Source organism: Lissotriton helveticus, chromosome 9 (assembly GCF_964261635.1).
Source record: "Lissotriton helveticus chromosome 9, aLisHel1.1, whole genome shotgun sequence".
In the NCBI taxonomy this organism is placed as follows: domain Eukaryota; kingdom Metazoa; phylum Chordata; class Amphibia; order Caudata; family Salamandridae; genus Lissotriton; species Lissotriton helveticus.
This window is the reverse complement of record NC_136070.1, coordinates 1237941189-1237964955: the sequence shown is the minus strand read 5'-3', so window position 1 is coordinate 1237964955 and position 23767 is coordinate 1237941189. Positions and strand designations below refer to the sequence as shown.

The window sequence follows — 23767 nt, the reverse complement described above, 5'->3', positions numbered from 1 at the left end:
GATGGCAGCATTTTCAGTCTCTGCTTTATACCTGGTACCTGGGATTCCAGCTGGCCACTCTTTTGGATAGCTCCACAAGATACTCTGCCTAGGTGGAAATCTAGATATTAAGGCTGAAATGCTGGAAATCGTTTGTCAGAACGCTGAGCACCCAAGATTGTGTCCTATTCTAGAATTCAGCATACAGGACTGCGGTCATAATGTCCATCTGATGTATGATACAGCACTGCCCTCTGTCTCTGGACGCTCAAAGAAGATCTACAGGAGCTCTTTTCCGGCAGAAGATATATTACCACAGTGTGAATCACAACCTCACAATGCAGCTTTGTGCACTAGCCACTGCTGGATGTGTGTCCGAGCTTCTAAAAAAACAAAAACCTTTTTGCGTTCTGTATGCTTATGGTGTGTCAGTGAGCTGTAGCCGAAGTCCTACGGAATAGTGAGCATGGAACCCTCGTCTGAACATAACTACCCACTTAGAGTGCCGACCACAACAAAATTGTAAAGGAAAGTTTGAATTAATATCAACCACCGGTGACGCCCTAAGGGAAACGGGTATGCCTAGACACGAGTCCGTGCTCGCTGTACCACAGAACTCAAACTATATCCCACTAATGATGCTTAACCCCTTAGCTGCGGCGGCTATTCCGCCGCAGCGCTAAGGGGGAGGCGGGGCCGCGCGGCGCTCCCGTACTCATGACGGAACCGCTCCGTCACGGCCCTCGGGTGAGCTGTGCTTGTGACAGAACGGTTCCGTCACGGCCCCGCCTGCTCTTTAGAACATCAGCGCAGACGCGGAATTCGCACCACGCTTGCGCGGCGAGCGGGCCGTGACGGAACCGTACCGTCACCAGCACAGCCCACCCGAGGCTCGTGACGGAACGGTTCTGTCACGAGCACACAAAGGGTTAAGTAGTCTGAGCCGGTCTGTTCATATGTCGCCTTTCCTGGCTGTTAGGGCTAGACTATTCTTGTTGAAGCAGGACCAAGGGTGATTTGCTTATGTCTGGTTCTTATCTGAGGTGGTATCATTGGCAAAAATAAATTGGACAGGTATGCCGTCTCAAGTAATTACCCATCACCGAGATTAATTCAAGTATTGCGCACATCACGTTTTTGTTTTTCTCAGTATGACACCTTAAGTGCTCTGGGTATGGCCAGAATCTAAGGTGATATGCATTTGGCTGCTTCCTGTCTAAAGTGGCATGCTGGGGTAAAAAAAGATGGAGTACAAGTAATTACTCGTGGCTGAGATTTGTTCAACAATTCCACCCATCACCTTTTTGTTTAGCACCGTGGGACCAGTGTACCTGTACGTGGGTCCCTTGCTCGCAGAGCCATAGAACTGAAACGGCACTCTACCGATGAGACCCAAGTGGGCCGAAACTGCCCTGTGGGTGCTTGTATTCCTGTTTCGAAGGGACTTGGTCTGGCAGTTCATGCTGGATCGTTCCTGTTGGAGCAGGACCAAATCTGATTTACATATGGCTGGTTCTTGTGTCAGTAGCATAGTGGGCAAAATAATTATGGATTAGAATGCAGCCTGGCACCCTTACCAGAGGCTAAGATCAGCATTTACCCATACTTTATTGTTTTCATCATCACAATATTGCCTAATCCCCTGGGTGAGATGTGTCCCTTCTTTAAAGTCGACCCTATCTTTCTTTTTATGGATCTGGTGTTCTACAGAGCCTATAGATATGTCCACACTGTACCCACTGAGAACTCCAGTAATTCTGACCGCTTTTTCAGAGGTAACCTTTCCAGGTACACCAACAACCCTAAGTCTGAGGAAGGTTATTTACAATTAGGTTTAAAGTATTTTATTGCAGTTTTGAAAACAATACAAACAAATGAATACAGTGGTCTCGAAGAGGTAGCGTGAAGCTTCCGCTATGCAGGAGCGCAACCAGCGTGCACGGCTCTGCCATCGTGATGTCCATCAAGGCACTGTGCTGGGTGCGCATGCGGCAACAACAACTTCAAGGACCAACAACCCCATTCCCAACTCTCCCCCCCATTCCCACCCTCCAGATCCCTCCCCACCTTCCTCCCGTACTGTGCCAAAGTCTCCCTCCCGTGCCATTCCCGCGGTGCGCCCTCCCCTCCCACCCGTCAATCATCCCAGACACCTCAGCTAGTTGGGGTCGCCGGGGACGTTAGCCGCAATATTCGGAGATACCGAGGACAGGTAAGTTCTCTAAATTCCGTCACTAGTAAGGAGTGGAACGGCAGCCACAGATCTTCAAACCTAGCCATCTCCCCCGCCACCATAAGGGATAGCTTCTCCATCCCCAAGACATGCCACAACCTATGTAACCAACCGGTAATCGTGGGGAGCGTGGTGGTGCGCCAGTGAATGAGTATGTTCTGGACAGCAGAGCCCAGGGCAATCGCTATCTGCCTACCCCTGCGAGATCTCAGAGGGTACATCAGCCCGTTGGGCAGACCCAGCAAGACATATGCGGGGAAGCGAGGCATTTCAATGTCAAAGCACCGGTCAATCTCGTCCAGGACCTCATTCCAATAGGGGGTCAGTAGGGGGCAGTCCCATAAAACATGTGTAAGTGTGCCTGTCTGTCCACATTCTCGCCAACAGGTGTTCACAATGTTGTGGTTCATTTCATGTAGTCTCTCAGGTGTATAGTACCAGTACGTGGATACCTTAGTGAACGTTTCGGTGAGTCCGGTATGGTACGCGGAGTGTCGTGCCCGATAGGAAATGTGGTCCCAGTCCGTATGACTCGAAGTCCTACCTAATTCACATTCCCAGCGTTCCCGCCCCGGATTATAGATGTGAAAAGAGGAAGGCTGCAGAAGCTTGTATAGATCCGAGATGAGTTTGGAGTCTGAGGTGCGCGTCACGAGCCATTTCTCATAAGGCGTGAGCTTCCGGTCTGCCGAGTCGTGTACCTGCGGCTGAAGCGCCCAGTGACGCAACTGTGTGTACCGCATCCGTTCAGTCTCCGGCAGATGGTATTCTCGCCTAAGATCCTGAAACTGGAGGACACCTTCCGGGCCGTACATGTGGAACAGCACACTGCATCTAGCCGTCTGCCAGTGCGCGAAGGCCCCGGGCTCCATCCCGGATGAAAATCCGGGTTCCCGACCAACGGTGTGAATGGCGAAGGGAAGGTGGTGAGATCATGCGCAGCATTCGTGGCGTCCCAGACTCGCATCGGGACCCGCGTGATTAAGGACGTGTATAGGTTGGGGGGGCGGTGAGCTCTGCGCAGGAAGGGCACCTCCTGCAGGGTCCTGCCTGCAACCGCCTGGTCCTGGAACAGCCAGTGTTTATCGGATTCCCACCTGCTCCACTCCACCAGATACCGTAGTTGCGCCGCCTGTAAATATTTGTGAAGATCCGGTATACCCAGTCCCCCTGATTCAGGGGCTAGTGTGGATAAGGCTCTCTTGAGTCTGGGTTTGCGGCCTTGCCAGACGAAATGCGCAATGTCCGCTTGAGCCTGCCGAATCCACCCTTTCGGGGGTTGAAGCGGTAGGGCTCGGAATAGATATAGCACCTGCGGCAAGAGAGTCATCTTCACTGCGGCTATTCTGCCCAGCAAAGACAGTGTCCCCTTGTTCCAGCGGGTTAACTCCTCTTTAAGTTTTTTGCTTAAGGCCGTATAATTGGCGGTCACCATGGTGGATAGAGAGGGTGGCAACAGAATGCCCAGGTAAGGCACCAGATCTTTGGACCAGCGCATGGGGAAGAGGCCTTGTAGTTCGGCTCTCGTGGCGGCGGTCAGCGAGACGTCAAGGGCCGCCGATTTTCCCATATTCATCTTGAAACCCGCCACAGCGGTGAAGTTCTCTAATTCGGCGATACAAGCAGGAAGTGCCTGTCTCGGATCTTCGAGGGTCAGTATATCGTCATCCGCGTAGAGGCTAATGGTGTGGGTATACCTCCCCATCGGCACGCCAGTCGCGTTCGGGTTCTGGCGTATCCTTTGGGCAAAGGGCTCCATATAGAGAGCAAAGAGCAGCGGCGACAACGGGCACCCTTGTCTGGTGCCCCGTTCTATCGCAAATTTCTGGGAGCTACAGCCATTCACCCGCACCACCGCGGACGGAAATTTATAGCAGTTGAATACCAGGGTGCGAAACTTTTCCCCTATACCCATCTTCGACAGTACCTTCTCTAAATAGGGCCAGTGTACCCGGTCGAAGGCTTTCTCCGCGTCCATCGATAGCAACATCCGTTCCCCGGGATTCGGGAAGCCTTCTCCAGTACTTGGACCACTCTCTTGGTATTGTCTACCGTTTGTCTCCCAGGGATGAATCCCGCCTGATCCGGGTCCACCAGACCCGGCAGGTGAGGTGCTAGTCGTGCCACCAGGATCCCTGTGTACAGTTTGAGGTCTACGTTCAGAAGGGAAATCGGTCGGTAGGAGCCGCATAGAGTCCGGTCTTTTCCCGGTTTGGGGATAACCGACACCGTTGCTTGGAGTATGTCTGGAGGGATTGCTCCGGGCTTGGAGAACGAGTTAAAAAGGCACGTAAGGAGCGGTGCTAGCTCAGGGCAAAACGTCTTATAGAAAAGGGGCGTATACCCGTCTGGTCCCGGGGCTTTCCCGTGTTTGAGTCGGGAGATAGCCGTGATCACCTCCTCAACCTGAAAGTCCTGTTCTAAGTGCTCTGCCTGTTCCGGGGCGAGGGAGGGAAGATTCACCGCGTCCAGATAGTCTGCCTCGGCCTGCGCCGAGGGGGGTGCACCTGCATATAAGTCAGCGTAGAATCGGCGGAAGCCGTCTGCAATCTGACTATCCTCTGTGGCGGTCACCCCAGCGGAAACCGACAGCTCCTTCACCAGGTGTTTTTGGTGCGTTACTCGAAGCTTATGCGCCAGGAGCCGGCCACACCTATCGCCGCCAGTGTAATACGCGTGTTTCAGGCGCAGCGCAGCGTATTCCGCCCTGTCCATGTCTAATGCAGACAGGAGTTTTCTAGCTGCTGTAAGTTGCTTCCAGACTCTGGGAGCTCCGGTCCTCTGATGCACCCGTTCCAGTTCTCGCACCTTGCAGGTAAGTTTGTCTCTCTTCCGCTGCCGCTCTCTATTCTCCGCCGAGGAGATGGCAATAAACTCGCCGCGGAGCACCGCCTTCAACGCGGCCCACTGTGTCGCACGGGTGGTGTCGTCATTATCATTGTGTCGCCGATATTCATGAATTGTTTCCTGTATGTGTTTCACTACTGCCGTCTTATGCAAAAGGGTGTCTCTGAGGCGCCACACCCATCGCGAGGGGGATGCCGGCGGCAGCCGGAAAATGCCCTCAACGGGGGCGTGATCCGACAACGAAAGAACCCCTATGTCCGAGGCAGTGGCTAGGTCGTAGACCGGTCTCGTTACCAGAAGATGATCCAGTCTCGCGTAGGTCTTGTGTGCGTGTGAATAGTAGGAGTAAGCTCGGGCGGTTGGGTGGAGACGACGCCACAGATCGTGTAGGTCGAGGTCTTCCATATGGGATTTGCCCGTCTGCGAGATCTCCCCTGTTTGAGGGTATCGCTGCGCCGATCTGTCCAAGGATGAATCGAAGACCATATTCAGGTCCCCACCAATAATTATATAGTCGCTATGTCCGCCAAGGCCGAGTGGAGGAACCGCTCCTGGTGGTCGTTGGGACTATATATCGAGGCAACAGTAAACACTAGACCTCCCGTCTTGACCCTGTAAGTTAGGAGCCTTCCCTTCGGTTCCGCCACCTTATGTAGGGCCTCCCCTTTAAATGTCCTAGACACCAGGATTGCGACCCCCGCCGTCTTGGTAGTGTTAGAGAAGAAGTATTGTGTCGGGAATTTCGGGGACCGCATCCTTTGGCAGTCTCTGGCCAGGAGGTGTGTCTCCTGTAAAAGACAAATATCCGCTTGCGCGTTTTCTAGTAGGGACAATACTGCTCTCCGCTTGACAGGGTTGTTCAGCCCTTTTATATTAAGAGTAACAACCTTGAGGGCCATCATCGATGTGGGTAAGAGCGCAGCTCATTCAGTAGGTCGCGGCCCGGGAAGGACGGCGCCAGTGTCAATGGTGTGTAGATGTGGTGCGATGGTAGAGCAAACGTGTCAGCAATACAGTACCCTTCCCTCCCCCCCACCCCCCTGGAGCTTCCCCCCCAACATCCCGTCCCAGTCTCCCCTTGACCCCCCAGTCCTCCCCCCCCCAACAAACCCCCCATACAAGCAACCAGCTTTAGCGACCCCCCCTCCCCTGCTCCCCCCCTCCTCCCCCCTCAACTCCGTCACTCACCCCGCCAACCCCGAAACTACCCCAACCACCCCCCTCCCCCACCCGCCTCCCAACCAACTGTGCAAAGAGCACCATTGTCCCAGTCTGGTCCCAATGGACAAGTCCGTAGAAAGTTATTCAAGTGGACGTCCAGCCACCACGTGCCCCCCGCCGCCCCCGACCACGGAACCCTCGAACCTGCAAAGATGAAGAGGCTATGTCGATCTCCCCCGGAGCATGCTCAGGCCGTCTGGGCCATATCACCATTCGCCGTGTCTCTGGTCACCGCATGCACTGCACTGTCCATTTCCGCCCGGATAGTGGGCGAGTCCGGTCTCATGGGCGCAGGTGGGGATCGTCGCTCCTGAATCGTCTGCCAACCATCTCTAGTGCTGCGGCGGCGGCGGGGCGTGGGTGCGTCCTCCTCCGTTGCGGTGATCCCCAGCACTCCGCAGGTGTCCTGAAGGGACCGGAGTTGATGCAAGGTCCCATTCCAACGGAAGATGAGCCGGAAGGGGTGCCCCCAGGAATACTGCGTGTCATGTTCCCGCAGGAAGTCCGTGGCTATTTTGAACGCTTTGCGTTTTTGCAGTGTGATGGTCGACAAGTTCTGAAAAAGGGCCACCGGGTGGCCACGGAAGCGCAGGGATTGCTGCCGCCGTGCTTCTCGAAGAATCCGCTCTTTCAAGGGATAGTCTGGTAAGAAGGCTAAGATGTCCGGGGGCGGCGCCGAGGTCCGGCGCGGCAGGCCCACTCTGTGTGCTCTGTCGATTCGGATAGGGAAGTCACTGGGTTCACCCAGTATGTCTCTGAACAAGTCTCGCAGGTACGCAGCGACGTTGTCTCCTTCCTCTTTCGATGGGACGCCTCCGACCCGGATGTTATTGCGCCTGGATCTATTCTCGAGATCCTCAGCGTGGGCCTGAAGGTCAAGCTGCTGGTCCTTGAGTCGCAGCACTTCCTGCTGCAGTTGTATGATCTCTTTGTCTCGGGAGTGCCCGGCCTCCTCAACAGAAGCCACTCGTTCGCCCAGGGAATCGACCTCCCTTCGCACTTCTCGGACCTCCCCGGCCACCTCCTGCTTTAGCGTTTGGAAATCTTCTCGGAGGGAACTGAACAGCGACTCCAGGAACGATCTAGTGACTGGAGGCTCCCCTCCCTCTGCTCCTCGGGCATTGTTCGAGGGGCTCGGGGCTGGTTGAGACCTATCTGGTCGTGGGGTACTCCTGCTCAGCATTTCTGGTAGAGTGCGGTCTCCCTTCTTGCCCCCTCTGTTCCCTGCCATCATGTGAGTGGGGGGGCACTTCGCGTGGCAGAGTGCCTGGAAGGAGCCGCGGGGCCTGTCCCCGTGTCTGCAGGCGAATCCTTTTGTGGGGTCTGCGCCCAAGATCACTTCAGTGGGCAGCACCGCCGAGTCACACCTCCGCCAGCGGGTTCTCAGGGCACCAGAAGCGTCTGCTCCGGGAAAGCAATCACAGACCACATCCGGCGCAGGTTATAGCAGCAAGGTCCAAGGGTCCGTATGGTGGTGGTAAGGAGGTGATCCAGAACCCAGGGGTGGGTCAAGGCACCAGCGCGCCGGCCGGCACCGAAGCACTCCTCCCGCAGCGTAGGTCGACCCGGCACCCGATCAGAGGGGCTTTCCGTTCGGCGGCGACACTCCCTGCGGGGCCTGGGCCCCAAGGCACATCGACTGGAACCTCAGCGGCTCGCGCCCCAGTCTGTGGATCCCCCGGGTGCGCCTCGAGTCCCGGCCTGAGGGGGCCGATGGAGGTCCACCTCCCTTGGTGGTCGTATCTGCAACTGTGTGGGTCTGAAACTGGAGCCGCTCAGTGGTCAAGGCCCGTCAGCGTTGTGCAACTGACCTTCTGAGACGCGGCCGGTCCTCCACGCGTGACCTCAGCGCGACCAAGTAGCCCTGCTCGCCAGAGTGCTGGAGTCGTCCCCGGCAGAGTCAGATGTACACTCTGGCTGGCCGATACTGCGGTTGTGCTGCTCCCCTTCAACCCAGGAGCAAGTATGGCGCAGTCCGTGCGGTCCAGCCCCTGCAGTGTCGCGGCTCCCTAAAGGTCCCCACAGTTGCTCCGGGCTTCTCGGCGGCGGGTACCGGCCACACTGCGGTGACGGGGGGTACGCCGGGGCAGCACCACCCTCGGTGCTAGGTAGCGTCAGGCCGGGGGGAACTGCGCAGTCGAGGCCCACTTCCGGCCGCGTCCCCGGGTTTGTGCAGCGACCCCACCCCAGTCCGTCGCGTCCCCCTCCGGGACGTGCAGGCCCAGCCGCCGCAGGCTCCCGCCCGGGTCAGTGCGATGTCTGGTAGGCGTGGTATGGCAGTCCGCGCTGTGCGGAGGTTCTTCGGAGCGGCCCCCACTTATCCTCTCACTCCGTGCCGATCTCTGCTGGAGCAGGGGGATAACGGGCAGCCCCAGGCCCGCCGACAGGGCCAGACCCCGGTCTGCCGTAGCACTCCATGTCGAACCCACACGTGGTGAGGCCAGACCCGGACGCGATACGCACCGGGCGGGACCCTTCCACCGGGCCCCCGCTAGGCTGAGCAGGGACCGCTCGATACCCCAGATGGTCCGTGTGCCGTCAGGTCAGCTCGTCCGCGGCGCTGTCTGTCTGTGGCTCCGGCCTTTTGCAGCGCTAGGCCAGCTCCCCGAGTCTGCTCTGCGCCCGGGCGCACTCCGGCTCCTCGCCGCCGCCCCCACCGGGTCACCCAGAGCTCCCGGCAGTGCCGTTGTGCAGCGGTTCGATTCCGGTGCCGATCTCCGCGCTGGTGGGGGGAGATCAGCAAGTATCAACAGGTTACGGGCCCAGGATCACGGGAGCTCGCGGGAGACACGTCTACTCAGCCCGCCATCTTGGCCACTCCCCGTTATTTACAATTAACGCCTGTTAACGCCCTGAAAATAAAAATCAAGTCGTATCATCTAGTTCAGGGGTCTCAAACCTTTTCTGTAGTGAGAGCTTCTTCTGATCAGTGAAAATCATTTTGAGCTACTGAAGGTTAAGCAACTCACTCATTGTTACCAGACGCCACCACACCCAGCTTAACTGACTTCAAACAAATGTCCATAGAGCCAGATGCTGTGGTTTGAACAAAATACTTTGATTAGGGACTCTGACAAGTAGGTTTTGTCTGTATCTTGTCATTTGGACACGTAAATATTTTACAAAATTCAACACCCCATGCGTGGGATCACAAATTTACTTACCGGATTAAATAAACTAGGGGAAGAAAGGGAAATTCCCTAGTGAGATTTACCATAGAGGTATCCTGTCACATAGATAAAGGTTGTAGACCTTGATGGGGAGCCCATGATTATGTTCATCTTGGATATGTATGGTTCTATGCCACGCTGCTGCAGTTTGTACATGCTGTAAAGAACAGATATTACTTTAGCCCAGTTCACTAACCTTCAATTTTATGACTGAGGAAGAATCGGAGTTGAGTTGGCCTTGCTGGGATTCAAGCTTGTGACCTGCTGATCCGCTCATCTCAAGTGGGTGTCCTTCGTATCAATTTAATGTTCCTAGCAATATGACTCCTGACCCTAGGTTCTCCCTCAGCCAGTCTAGCACCTCAGAGGTCTATTAATTCTATTTTGCCTGCACTTGTTAAAAACAGTATTTCTCTTATCCTTGAGGAGCGCCAGCTTTTCTTCATTTTTTAATACCACTATGTTTTGCAGCTTGTTCTCGCATGCTTTACTTTGCTTCAGGAACCGTTGCTCACTTTGTTTTTTGCAGCTATTTTAGCTGTTCGGCTTAGGTGAGCTGCTCCTTTTGTCTGGCAATCTATAACTTATTGCTATGTCTCCCATTTTTAGGTCTCGGTCTAGCGTATACTGCGCAGCAGTGTCGTGCAGCCGAGATTTTATGTTTTCCTAGAGTGGGGCTTGAACCCGCCCCTCTTCTCCATTGGCTGGCTTACTAAACGGAGGCCAGCCATTGGAGGAGAGGGGAGTCACTCCGTTCAAGCCCCGTCTTTTTGGGATAGAGGGGTGTGTTTTTGCTGTTCTTTCTCTCCCTGACGTCATCGGGAGAGAGCAGCCCCTCATCACGCTGCCTGCATGCCCAAGTCAGATCTCTGATTGGTGTTCCTTATTAGCCAATCAGAGGGCCGACATGCGCGTGCAGGCAGCGTGAGTAGACACATCGCCTCCTCTCCCCCCAATTAATTCCCTCAATCTTGTCCCCTCTTTTTCCTTCTCCTGATCCCATAGTTACATTACTTCTCTACTGCCCGCGCCCGGTACAGCGATGTTGCATTTCCATACTAATATTATAAAGAGAGAGCCCAAAACTTTTAGGCGGGTAGTCTCAGTAACCACAGCACCAATCACAACACCCAATACAGCGTTGGAAAGGGCAGTTGCAGCAGAAGGACATAGGCTATGCAGGCGGCCACCATATACATTTAAAAGGTAAAAGAACCGTGCCAGCAAAGTAGTCCCTTGTGGGCGTGTCTGCGTTGTGCTATGGGCGAAGACTGGGGGCGTGACTAACGCTGGGGGCGTGTGGTACAGCCATCATATCGTGGGCTGTGGGCGTGTGCTGGGGGCGTGACAAATGCTGGGGGCGTGTGTTCGCCCTTCATGCCCTGTGAGTCGTACATACAAGCGCCAATTACGTTGCTGCGCAGCATCAAGGGGCATGCTGGGGGGGTGACACACTGGGGGCGTGAGAAACGCTGGGGGCGTGTGTCCGGCCTTCATGCCATGTGAACGCAATTGGGCCGCATCAAGGGGCACGTTGGGGGCATGAGAAACGCTGGGGGCGTGTGCTACGTTCCGCCCGTCATACCATGTGGGTCGTACATTAATCAGAAGATCGTCTGCTGTGGCCGTGTGCTGGGGGCGTGACAAATGCGTTCAGCTGGAGGCGTGGTAAGTAACGTTACTGCAGCCTCTCCTGCATGCTGTTACTGAACTCTCTCATTCAACGAAATTACACGCGCCTGCTACCATCAACCAGGGCTCTAGCCGGGCTCAGGCGGTGGATCAGTACACTAATTACACGCGCCTGATAACATCAACCAGGCCTGCATCTGGGCCTCAAGCGGGGGAAGACGCAAATGAGCATGTCTGCGGGGGCAATTACTGCAGCCTCTCCTACTCGCTGTCACTCAACTCTCTCATTAAACGGATTTACCCGCGGCTGATAACTCTCTCATTCAACGACATTACACGCGCCTGCTAACATCAACCAGGGCTGTAGCCGGGCTCAGGCGGCAGATCACTACACCAATTACATGCACCTGCTAACATCAACTAGGGCTGCAGCTGGGCCTTCTCCGTCCCGATTCTAATGAAACAAAAAATGTTGTCTAACATGAGATTTTAAAATAAATTTCCCTTGCCAAATACACACATTCTATTTCATACCCGGACAACGTCGGGACGGGCTGCTAGTTTGTAGTATAAATATAAATGGCAAGCACAAGAAATCGCGTTTGTTTTTCCGGTCGTTTTTAGCCCATCAACGTCATTACATGAACTGGTGCATCTTTTCGGGCGTTTTTGATGTGCAAGTGTCCTTGCCCACCAGAAAGTTCAGCGCCACGGAACGCGTCGTGCTGCAGTTGCCTGGCCCTCACCTGCAGCCGTAGTCCGCGGAGGTACACCTGTGCACTGCTGCTTTCCCGCGCGGCCTCCGCCTCCCGCCGACGCACGTCCTCCTCTTCTTTCCGCCGCAGGTACTCCTGCTGCAGGCGCCGCTCGTAAGCGGTAACGTCATTCTCTTCCTCGGCAGGATTCTCGGTTAGTTCCAGAAATATCAGCTCCTCGCCCTCTCCCTCGGCCCTCGACAGACACTTTCCCTGCGCTCCTCTTCGCCTTCCTCTAAGCGATCCGGTTGCGGCGCTACACAGACCACGGGTGGAGAGTGGCGGGAGCTATGCCACCCGCAAAAGCAGACCAAGCTACTGTAACGGATCCGGTAGAACTGGCGGCTAGCTTCGCGCGATACTACGCGGAACTTTATGCGCCACAGGACTGCCTCCCAGCCGAAGCAGCAGACAAGTTTATCGCTGACCTGCCCCCGAGGGCTGTCTCTGACGAGGCGCAGGCGATTTTGGACCTCCCTATTACAGGGGAGGAGTTGGGGGACGCACTGGCGCAACTCAAACAGGTAAAGCGCCCGGACAGAGTGGCTTCCCGTGCGAATTTTACAAGAAGTTCCAGCTCCAACTAGGGACTCACTACGAGGCGGTCCTGGAGGCTGCGCGTGAGTCGGGTCGGTTGCCCGCTGATTGGCGACATGCTGAGGTGGTGGTGTTCCAGAAACCGGGAAGGCCGCCTGCTAAGCACGACTCGTATCGCCCCATATCGCTGCTTAACATAGAGGCTAAACTACTGGCAAAAGTGCTGGCGAACCGGCTTCTCCCCTACGTGGCGGATCTGGTACAACCGGACCAGGCGGGCTTTATGCCGCACAGGTCGACACGACATAATGTTAGACGGGCCCAGACGTCCATAGATGCGATGGGGGACACGGGTGAGCGGGCGGCCCTGTTGCTAGCGGATATAGATAGGGCGTTCGACTCCGTGAGTTGGGCCTATTTGTTTGCACTCCTGCCTCACCTTAACCTGGGCCCGGTTTTTATCTCATATGTTCGGCTGCTCTACACTGACATCACGGCGGCCGTGCGGGTCTCGGTGCCGTTTCCGCACGTTTTCCAATCGGGCGGGGGACCCGTCAGGGCTGCCCGCTCTCCCCTTACCTGTTCGCGTTAGCTATGGAACCCCTTGCCTCCTGGGTGCGCATTGATGCTCAGTTGCATGGTTTTAGATGGGACGGGGGACGCACTGATAGGATTGCGCTGTTTGCGGACGACGTCCTTTTCTTCCTTACAGACCTGGATAGGTCAGGCCCGCGGGTTTTAGAAATTATGCGCATCTTCGGAGAAGTCTCAGGTCTGTACCTCAACCCGCGTAAGTCCACCCTATGGGTATTGGGCGATGGAGCGTGAGCGGGCCACTGGGCGTCGGCCCTGAAGGTGGCGGTTGGAGGCCTGTTGTATCTGGGTGTGTTCTTATCAGAATCTGCGTCGATCTCCTGGGAGCGAAATGTGGTGCCGGTCTGGGATAAAGTCCAATCGGACCTTAAAACGTGGGCGCGAATGCCCCTTACTATTTTTGGCAGGTCTGCAATATTTAAGATGGTTGCACTCCCGCGCCTCTTATACCAACTACAGAATCACCCGCATTCGATTGCACCCCAGTGGTTTCGGCAGGTTAACTCGGCCTTAGGACGCTTCTTATGGGCTGGGGGCGCCGCCAGAGTGGCGTTGCGTACGTGTTTTCTCTCCACTTACTGTGGCGGGCTTGCGACGTCGGACGTACTGTCCTACTACCAGGCCTCCCACTTGTTGGTCCTAAACAAATGGTGGTATGGAGATAGAGGGGACCCTGCATACGCATTGGAGCACCTGCTGATGGGGGGGCCACACTCTGCACACGATTCTCTACTCGGCCAGACTGCGGCGGCGACTGCCCCGTGCCACCCAGGTGGTATTTACGATATGGCGACAAGCGCTGCGCCGCATGGGTTGGTGGGGCAGACTGACCGCCGAGACCCCACTGTGGCGTAATGGGCAACTCCCCGCGTTGGCCACGCTGTCGGGGTTTGACGGATGGGACTCAATTGGGATCTCATCGCTAGGACATGTTGTATCCGGTACAGCACTCAAGTCGTTTCAGGAGCTCAGAGTTGAGTATCATATGCCCAAAACCCAATTTTTTAGATATCTTCAGCTTCGCCACGCACTTGGACCTAGCTTGGTGGGCCTGGAGTCACTGCCGGAGTTCAGCCCTCTGGAGGCTAAGGTTTTTATGGGAGATCTAGGCGATAAGAAAGTGTCCCGCATATACCAAACATTGGTCACTCACTGCTTCTCCTCCCTCCTAAAACTGCAAGAGGCCTGGGAGCGGGACGTTGGCCCACTGGACGAGGATGATTGGAGGGGGGCTCTGGAGTCTCCGCGGGGTGCAGCTATTGCGGTGCGCTTGCGCCTGATTCAGTTCAAATATCTACACAGGGCCTACTATACGCGAGAGCGATTGTGGAAGGCGAGTTTGATTGGGTCCCCGGAGTGCTTGCGATGTGGTACTGAAACGGGCACGCTGCTACATACTGTGTGGTCCTGTGCTGGTCTGTCCCGATTCTGGCGGGGTGTATGGAGCTGTCTGTCGGAGGTGCTGGGATGGGATCTTCCCCGGACTCCTCATTTGGCCCTTCTCCATATCCTAGAGGGTGTTGGGGGTAACATTTACAAGCGTCATCTGTTGCTGCTGGGCCTTGTCATTGCCAAGCGGGACTTGGCGCAAGCGTGGAAGAGTGAGCGGGCTCCCCCGTTGAGTGCTTGGAAAGCAGGGATTGATTTTTGCATGGGGTTGGAGCGCCCGGTGTTTGAAGCAAGAGGCTGCCCCCGTAAACATTTCAAGATCTGGAAGAGGTGGGCGGAATATAGGGGTTTGACACTGGATCCCCCGGTGGAACCGGATGACGACGAAACAGATTCAGTGGACGGGCAGCGGGCCTGAAGAGACACTGGCTCTATTACTGGATCCGACCGATTACTAGTGACTGGCAATGATCACGTGCATGGGGTTAGGGAGGGATAAGGGGTGGGTAGTGGGCTCTTGGGGGGTGTGTGGTGGTGGGGTTGTTTCTGATTGGGCTTGCATTTTGCTTCTGTATACTTAACATTGTGGCAGGATTCTCCTGACTGTGGAGGACTGCAGTTTTGCTTTACCCGATCTATAAAATCAATAACATTTTGTTGTGAAAAAAAAAAGCAGACCAAGCTGGTGCATGCTGTCTCCAAGACAGCTGGAGGGGCAACATAGAGGAAGAACAACACGACAGGCAGGCTTGGTGACCTCTGGGCTATTTGCCATAGCCAAATGAGGCGACCATCTTGGAACGGGAGATGTTTTAACCTCCATTGATGTCAAATACGAGCGCTACCCCTCTATACCAAATGCAAGAGGGTATGTTAAAGCACTGGACAAGCAAACTGCCCTTTAGACTGACAATGGATCACAAAGTAATATAGAGATCAAGCAATTTGTATTGTAAAGAAACATCATATAGTCTTTTAGAGGCTCTCTACTGCTAATGGCTGTAAACAACATAGTTATCAGAAATAGACGATCACAACTTCATAAAATATACATTTAAAAAAGCTGTGCAACACACTAGCTTTTTAGGTCACACCGTTTGCCCACTGTGCTACTCCAAGCAGAGATCAGTCATGCGAATCAGACTTGGTTCAGTAGAATCAGTCCAGCTGTAATTATTTGACCAAGACTCTAATCAGGAACACAGCCGTCCCAAAACGGTTACTACGACCTTGTTGTGCACACATCCACCTCCCTCTGCACAGTGTGCCGCCAACTGAGAGGTATCAGTGTCTAACCTTGGCTTGATCTATGGTATCTATTCTCTAGCACTGCCCTTGCTACCCTGGTGTCATTTGTAATTAAGGCAACTGCAGGAACAGAACAAACTGGAGGCTGATGAGTAGCAAAGGGGGCTACAGAGGGGTTTTCCTTGTGATGGCACTGAAGGTAAAAGGTACAGTGACGTCACTTGCTGTATCTCTGGCATTTAGGTGAATCTACTTTGGCTAATCAACATCCCTGCTGCACAGGGGTTTTCCTTGTGATGGCATTGAAGGTGTGTGTGGCTCTGTGTGTGGGTGGCTCTGTCTGTGTGTGTGTGTGGGTGGCTCTGTGTGAGTAGGTGGCTCTGTGTGGGTGGCTCTGTGTGTGTGTGTGTGTGGGTGGCTCTGTGTGTGTAGGTGGCTCTGTGTGGGTGGCTCTGTGTGGCTGGCTCTGTGTGTGTGTAGGTGGCTCTGTGTGTGTGTGTGGGTGGCTCTGTGTGGGTGGCTCTTTGTGTGTAGGTGGCTCTATGTGAATGACTCTGTGTAGGTGGCTCTGTATGTGTGTGTGGGTGGCTTTGTGTGGGTGGCTCTGTGTGGGTGCAAATGCAATAGGTCTGGCATTTGCGAGCGATTAAGCTATTGGCATTGTAAATGGCATTTATTTATGTTTTACAAACAAAAACATAAATAAAAATAATGTCATGAGCAATGCCAATAGCTCTAACTTTAACAATGCCGAGACCATTGCATTGTAAATGCTTGTTATTATTGACCTTGGCACAAGTCTGATAGACTCAGCGTGGGTAGACCATATTTTGAGTGGATCTTTTGCAGTTTAAGATTTCTCTGTGTACATCTTATTTTCAACCATGAAATGAAAGCCGTTCGCTCTAGGAACAAAGCTTAAATCACTTACACTTCGCTCCAGTGGAGCTTGCTGCCCCCCCCACCCCCACGATTGTGTGCATTATGGTATCCTGCTCAGATCCTCAAAGAATAAATAGTTAACTTAAAAGGCAGGCTCCACCTCCTAACCCTTGGACTCTCCTTGCACTTAGAAAGAATTGACTGTGCCCCTGAATCTGTTTCTTACCTCCATCATGCTAGCATCTTCATTCTTTGGCATCATGCCCTGGCTATCTGGGATTTGTTGCTGTCATGTTGGTCCAGGTGATACCTGGCTGTTTTACTCGTTTTCTCGCCATTTTTCTGAATAGTTGAACATTGACTCGAGACTGACTTCAGTTGAGATCAATGACTTGTCTATAGGACTGTTTCACTCCTTATCTGTTTAACATTCTATCGACCTCATATTTGGCTTATTTACTGTTTGGACGTCTCGTGCCGTCATTGCTTGCTTTCCCTATGAAGGTTTACCTGCACTGGGAAAAGGCCTAATTTCCACTTCATATGGAAAGTTGAATCTTTCATTGATGAATGACTTACCTTAAGACCATCTGGTGATGAAGGTAGAAGATAATTGGTTTACCGCTTATCTTAGCGGTCTGTGCACGCTTCCTAATATCTCAGGAACACCAGTCTGGCCCCTGGTCCTTTTGCTTATGGAATTGGTGTTTTCCTTCAGTGCAAAGGGAACAGCCGAAGAAATTATTGGAGCCATTGTGCTTTGTTCCCCTTAAAAGACGACTTGCTTTTTTGCATTATGCTTGCAACGGGGTATAAACATGGTGAGCAAAATTAGTCGAATTGTGTTGCTGACAATGTTTATATTCTAATTGTTATTTGCAGGTTGACACTTGACAGTGACTTAGTTGGCTCTTCTAATGTATTCTTCACGAATACATTTGATAATATAAATGATGAATAGCTTTCCTAGAATATATGAGTGCCTGGATTTCTGAGGATTGCAGTCTCCTCTTTCCCACAGGTCAAAGAGGTTCAGATTACCCTATTGCCTTATGAGATCCGGCCTACCTGTTTGGACATGAACATCCTTCCTGCACCCGTGGTGAAGGAGCCAGTAAACCTTAATGTATCCAAAATGATATTTCAGAAATCTAGCCTTGCCCTCGGACCCTTCCTCCCCAAAACCATTAAAAACAATTCACTGCTGATGCTCCTTTTCAAGAAAACGTCTCTTGCCCATCTCTCGTTTTAAGTAACTATCGTCCACTCACAGTGATTCTATGGATCTCAAAGAATATCCTAGACCAGTGGTTCCCAAACTGTGCACCGTGGCTCCCTGGGGAGCTGTCAAACCTAGCCAGGGGAGCCGCGCACCAAGCACTTTAATGCATTTAATGTTGGAGGTTCTGTTGGCTTCAGCTAAACTAATAATACTTAAATGGAATACGTCAATGATTTGTATGTGGCATGCCTAAAGCTGTAAACATATTGCTTAGTTGATGGCATGTCGAGCGAGATGACCTCCAAATTTCACTGGATCCCCATGTTCCAACACTCCCAAAAGTAAGCGGATTATTCCTGATTAATTTTGTTAGACTCGTTAATAGTTTTGTTTTTTTCCCCAAATGCATTTTACATCAATGCAAGTTATCAGAAAAGTACAGTTGTCCTGTCTATTAATTATTATTAAGTATTGACCTTTGTACTTGAATCATCGGTACTTCCAGTAAACATATCATTTATTTCAGTACACACACATTTCCAGACATGCCTGCTCTCTCCTTGAGCACAGGGAAGTAAAACACCATATACCGCATAATGGCAACATTTTGGAACAGGAGCGTTTAAAAAAAAAAAAATCAAAAAAAAATCAGAGGAACTTATTTTACTTGCATTGATTTGTAGGCAATTTTATGGAGGAGAAAGCAAAAATAAAGCTGTATGTAGTTTAAAAATTGTGAGTCACCCTGCTGAGACAGGTGTGTTGGCGCGTATGACATGAGTAGAAATGAAAGTGCATGCAAATATTCTTCAAGCGCAGAAACACTTTGGCAATGGGGCCTACATGCTTAGGGGAGCTATTTATCACTGTAAGTGGGATAAAAAAGTTTGAAAGGGTACTCTAAAGAAGGCATGGGCAAAGAAGTGTAACTTTGAATATTTTATTAGAAACACCGCCTTAGTAGTACGAAACACCCTGCGTATATGATTATAATACATTCATCTGCTTCATCCCACTTATTTTCAGGGAGAAAAATGCAAATACTCCTGAGTCCGGGCTTACATCCCCCCCACCCTCATAAAAAAGTAACAGTGGGGAGCCACGGGCAATGGTTAATGGGTCAAGGGAGCCGCGGGTTGAAAAAGTTTAGGAACAACTGTCCTAGACAAACAACTGCAGATCCTTCTGGTGGCCCTAACCCATCTGTAGGGAATCCAGTTTGTCACTTGTTCCGATGATGACACTATTTAAAACAAGTTATGTTCATGCAGGTGGAATAAAAAGCATTTTTAATATTGAGGTGCAGTAATGTTTGAGTGTGTGGTCGAAAATCTTATGGCCACTCAAAAGAAGTTTTTATATTTGTATTACTGTACACCTTTTTGTAGATAGCATTGTAAGGATCTGATGTTACCAACATTAAGTACTCTCTCCTTGCATACTAAACTTTAAGTAGCAGTGTACATTGCTCAGATCTCCTCTAAATGCCTCATTAGGGGTAGTAAGGGCTATATAAATGTAGGTGTCGCGCGCGGTGCTGGACACCTGCGTATTACACCGCTGCAAGAGAAAGACTAGACAGAAATACTCGCAAAAGACAACCTTTAAAGTGTATGTGCCTTCAATTTCCATGTTTTACAAAATGAGGCTATAAAAATGCGACCTGAAATTTAAACGACTGTCTCCTTTTTTTAATGTTATTTAATTTTAACCAAATTACAGTTGCATCGGGTAATAAAAACACAAGGCTTCATATCCAAAGGCAGGGGGAAGCACATAATTCCTCACAGTTGTACATTATTCAGCCCAGTGTGCAAGCAATCTGCTCCCTGCTGTTAGCTCACATTCCAGACTAAGAGGGTATGAATTCTTTCGGTAATGCAGACTCGTCCTCTAAGGGGGAGGGAAGGGGGGCCGGCGTTCGGTCTCAATTACATGGCAATAAAATCGCAAAATAAAAAGCGACATGATACAAAACCGCCATCAAAACTGTACCCTGTATTTTGTATTTTCAGTTTTGTATTGCTCCAACACGCCCTCTTACAATAACTTCGAAACATTCTTAGACAATAAACATGCATCAGTATGAAGAATAAAATACATCAAAGACCTGCCCAACTGAAGAACGAATGCATTTGTGAGCTTTTATTGGGGCGACCAAATTTTGAAAAGCAAAGACAGGGACAGGCTAAACATAGAAGTAGGACTAAAAGTATGTGTGTGCATACATGTGCCCCATGAACATGACATTGGATTTCCCCTGGCTGCTCTGGTTTTCAGTGTGCCAGACTGATTTAAAAAAACTTTTTCCTTTGGCAGGACCTCCTCCCTGCTCCCAATTCCCCCTGCCCTGTGCTTGGACCATGACTGAGGGTCCATTTGAGCTCTGGTTCTACTGCTTTAGAGAGGCTAATGCAACCTAGAGTCAAGATTAATGAACTGCATGTCATGCTAACGAGGTGCATGTGGAGTATGTGTATGTATGATGTGCAATAATTCAGGTACTCCACCTTCTTCAAAAACCGCGACATGTATCTAAAATTGTTACGTTTCGGGACACCAGGGCAGACCTCTGAAAACCGAGACTGTCCAGGGAAATCAGTGACGTCTGCTCAAGCTCATGGAGCACACTGCTGAAAATTGGGCTCTCCCTGGCTAGGTGGCAGTATTGTATTGTAAGCAGTGCTTTAAATGGGCCGGTACTGAGTACCGGCACTTCTTATTTTTATCCCATTAAGTGCCGCCAAGGAGAGTACCGGTACTATTGTCTGATATTTTCTTAATTGCTAATTCTGCGTAGGCAGGGTGGCGCCAGCCTCTATGATACTCTGGCAGCCAAAGTGCCCCGTGCTGAGCCCCTGCTGAACCGGGACCCTTCAAGAGTAGCTCAGTTGCATTATGTCTTTGACGTGTAGGTGTCAAGAATTTCACCTTCACGCTGAGCTTGACAGAGCAGTATTCATGTCATTCAGACACTACTCTGTCAATCACATTTACTCTATGGTGTGCCTTGTGCACACCCTGGAATCCAGGCGACCCACTGAGAGCGGCAATTAAGGAAGCCACGGGAGGTAAAAATGTCCTTTATCCTGCCTGAGCATTTTGTGTGTATCATACTCCACCCCTAGCCCCGCCCACTAGCCACACCCCTAACTCAATTGATGAGTACCTGCACTTATTTTATTCCATTTAAAGCACTGATTGTAAGTGCATTTTTATAGCGCTTACAGCACCTGATGAGGCGCTGAAGTGCTTTACAATAGGGGTGGGTAGAACTCTGTTTCACTTCCTGCGAGATTCTGTGGAGTTCCATGACCAGGCGGAAATTAGTCCGCCGTGCTGATTTTTAGAGCCGGGAGCTTGTTCCACGCTGCAAAAAAGGCGCGAACTGCACCACGCGGCACGCAAGAGGGCGCTTCTTCTGTAGATTTTCGACTCGAGCAGCAGCTTTCTCAGCACGAACGGTTGCAACAGCCCGTGAACTCCTACTTTGAGAACATCTTGCCAGATGCCGAATATCGCGATATGCATTAGATGCATTAGTGTCACATTGGATGTAAGACCGTTGTCAAGAATGTCTCCAATGCGTTTTCACTGAGAGTGCTCCTGTTATTATACTGTGAACACTTTTTTAGCAAAAAACCCCCACTACTTTACCTTAAGCCCTGAGATGTTATTGTTACACGGCTATGGATATCTTTCTTTAAGTATTGAAGTATTCATTAATAGTTTATAAATTTCCAAAGACCAGTAGTTAACACCTTTGCAAACAGAATAGGAGTACTGCTTGAACAAGAAAAGTGGGCATTGTCGAGCCTTAAAGTTAACCTGACAAATTGGTAAGATTTGTTATAGGATTCTCAACTCTTTGTGTTTAGTCAAAATGCAGCTAGTTTGTGTTGATTCTCATGGGTGCCTTACTTTGCATGCCTATGGGCTTGCTGCACCTAGAACCAACCCCATTGTGTGGTTTATGGCTTGCAGTGAACTATAAGTAAAGGCCTGTGTTGTTCTAAAGGGTCAAAGGAAGCCTGGATACCTTGAGAGATTGAAAGGATGCTGTGATGTACAATGTTGTCTCCCAGCACCACTTCTGCATTCTAAGCAAACCCCATTTGTCCTGAATTATATGCTGTTCTTGCACAGAGCAGGTCTCTGATGCAGTCAAACTTAGCCTTTGATAGCAGGAGAGCAGAGGATTGTACTTGTGATGAAAAACAAATATTATAGGGACTATTATTGGAGTTCATCACTGGCTATAATGATGACTATTTGGTGGTTTGGTTGATGGAACGTGCAGCCAGCCGAGATTCTGGTGAGCAAGTGCCCAATGATCTGGATGACTGCCATGAGCAAGGCACACCATCCTATTGCCTCTGCAGAATATGCAGCCCCCATGGAGTGCCACCTAACCTGGATAGATGAATAGTTGGTGTAGGTACATCTGAAATTGCTGGAGCAACCACACGTGGGAAGCAGGCTGGAGTGACTAGATGTTTGAAATGAAACTGTGATTCTGTGTGTGCTGGGATTCACTGCAATGAAAGCTGATGAAGACCTCTTCACTCTCAGATGTTGGGACTGAATGAGTAAAACCAGGGATGGAGATACGTGGATCAGCAAGATTCTCAAGTGGAGGGAAGTGAGATGAAACCGCTCTCAGACCTCTCGTGATGATATTAAAGTGTTCTAAAGGTGGAGAGCATACTGAAGCAGGACATATTCAAAGAGGGGAGGAAAGCGTTTCCTGATTCAGACTCTACTGTTAGCCTTGACTATTTTATAGTTTTATATTTCGACTCCCTATTGCGCTCTTGAATGTAGAACATTGTGAGGAAAGAGCCTGGCCTAACTTTCCTCTCTTGATAAAGGAGGAGTTCAACTGTTGTAGTTGGTGCTGCATTCAGCTTTCACAAACCTTTCCTTTTCTCCACCTATCCTTCTCTTTTAACTGCCTTTGTGGTTGACATTCATTGACTCATGGGTTGAACAGCTGTACTTCATGAGAGCAGCTCCTAAGATATTTGTTAGTGGAGAGATAATGGTGCTGATATTGGGTATATTCTTTTTCATAGTGAAATTCCATTCAAATATATTTGGAATCTAAAACTACCATCCTGATGTTGCTTAGAATCTAGATCTGAATTACTCTCTTCTCAATGACCATTCCCGTCCTAAATGAGATTTATGTTTTGAAATTCACAGACTGGGAATGTCTGCACTGACATGGATAGCTTCAGCCAGCACTATCTATAATCTAGTTTGTTCTCAAGAGCACTAAATCCACCCTAAATGTTACTCATCCTTTTAGAAGTTATTTACTCTGCAGTGTGTGCTATACTTAAAAATCCACTCACCAATCATTAAATCTTTAAGCGCTATTATAGTAAACTAATATTTACTATCCTTCAGTAATGTGACTGAATGTTTGCTAGATAGCATTGAATGAATGAAACTACACTTGTATAGCGCTGTGTACCCGGAGGCCTCGTAGCGCTTATGACTGGAACTTATTTAGCGTGGGCTCAAGGCAGATCAGCAGGGTTTAACATACAGGTGTGTTTTCAGGGCTTTCCTGAAAGAGCATTGAGCTATAGAGCTGTCATTTTCCCAGATATATTTTACTTCTGTGTTGGTTACAAACCTGGGAGCTGTGGTGGCTTCCTGTGGCTAAAGTAATGTTTTTTAGGTCTCGCCTGTCGATGCGCATGCGCATCGAGCAAGCGAGACTATAGGGGCTCATCGACTCTTTATCTAACTTGCAAGGAATCGTGGCGATTCCTTGCAGTGCCCGTGACTTTTAAGCTCAATGCGCATGTGCATTGAGCTTAAAAGCGCGTGCACAGCCGCCCGCATTCCTCCGACACCTTTGAAGTGAAGCTTAGCTTCACTTCAAAGGCCCGGCTTCTTCACACCCACATGCCGCTCTGCCCCGCTCCGCCCCCTCCCCTGAGTCATCCTGCCTGCCCCTTCCCGCCGTGTCGCATTTCTCCTCCCCCCTCCCCTCTCTTCCCTCCGTCTTGTTTCTTTTGGCGATGTTCTTGTTTGTTTAAGCACG

The 23767-nt window shown here is 51.0% G+C and overlaps 1 protein-coding gene across 1 annotated transcript in view; it reads left to right on the top strand.

The window, feature by feature from the left end:
- CHCHD6 (coiled-coil-helix-coiled-coil-helix domain containing 6) overlaps positions 1-23767 on the top strand; it is an 890347-nt gene that overhangs the window by 18235 nt on the left and 848345 nt on the right. The window lies entirely within an intron of this gene.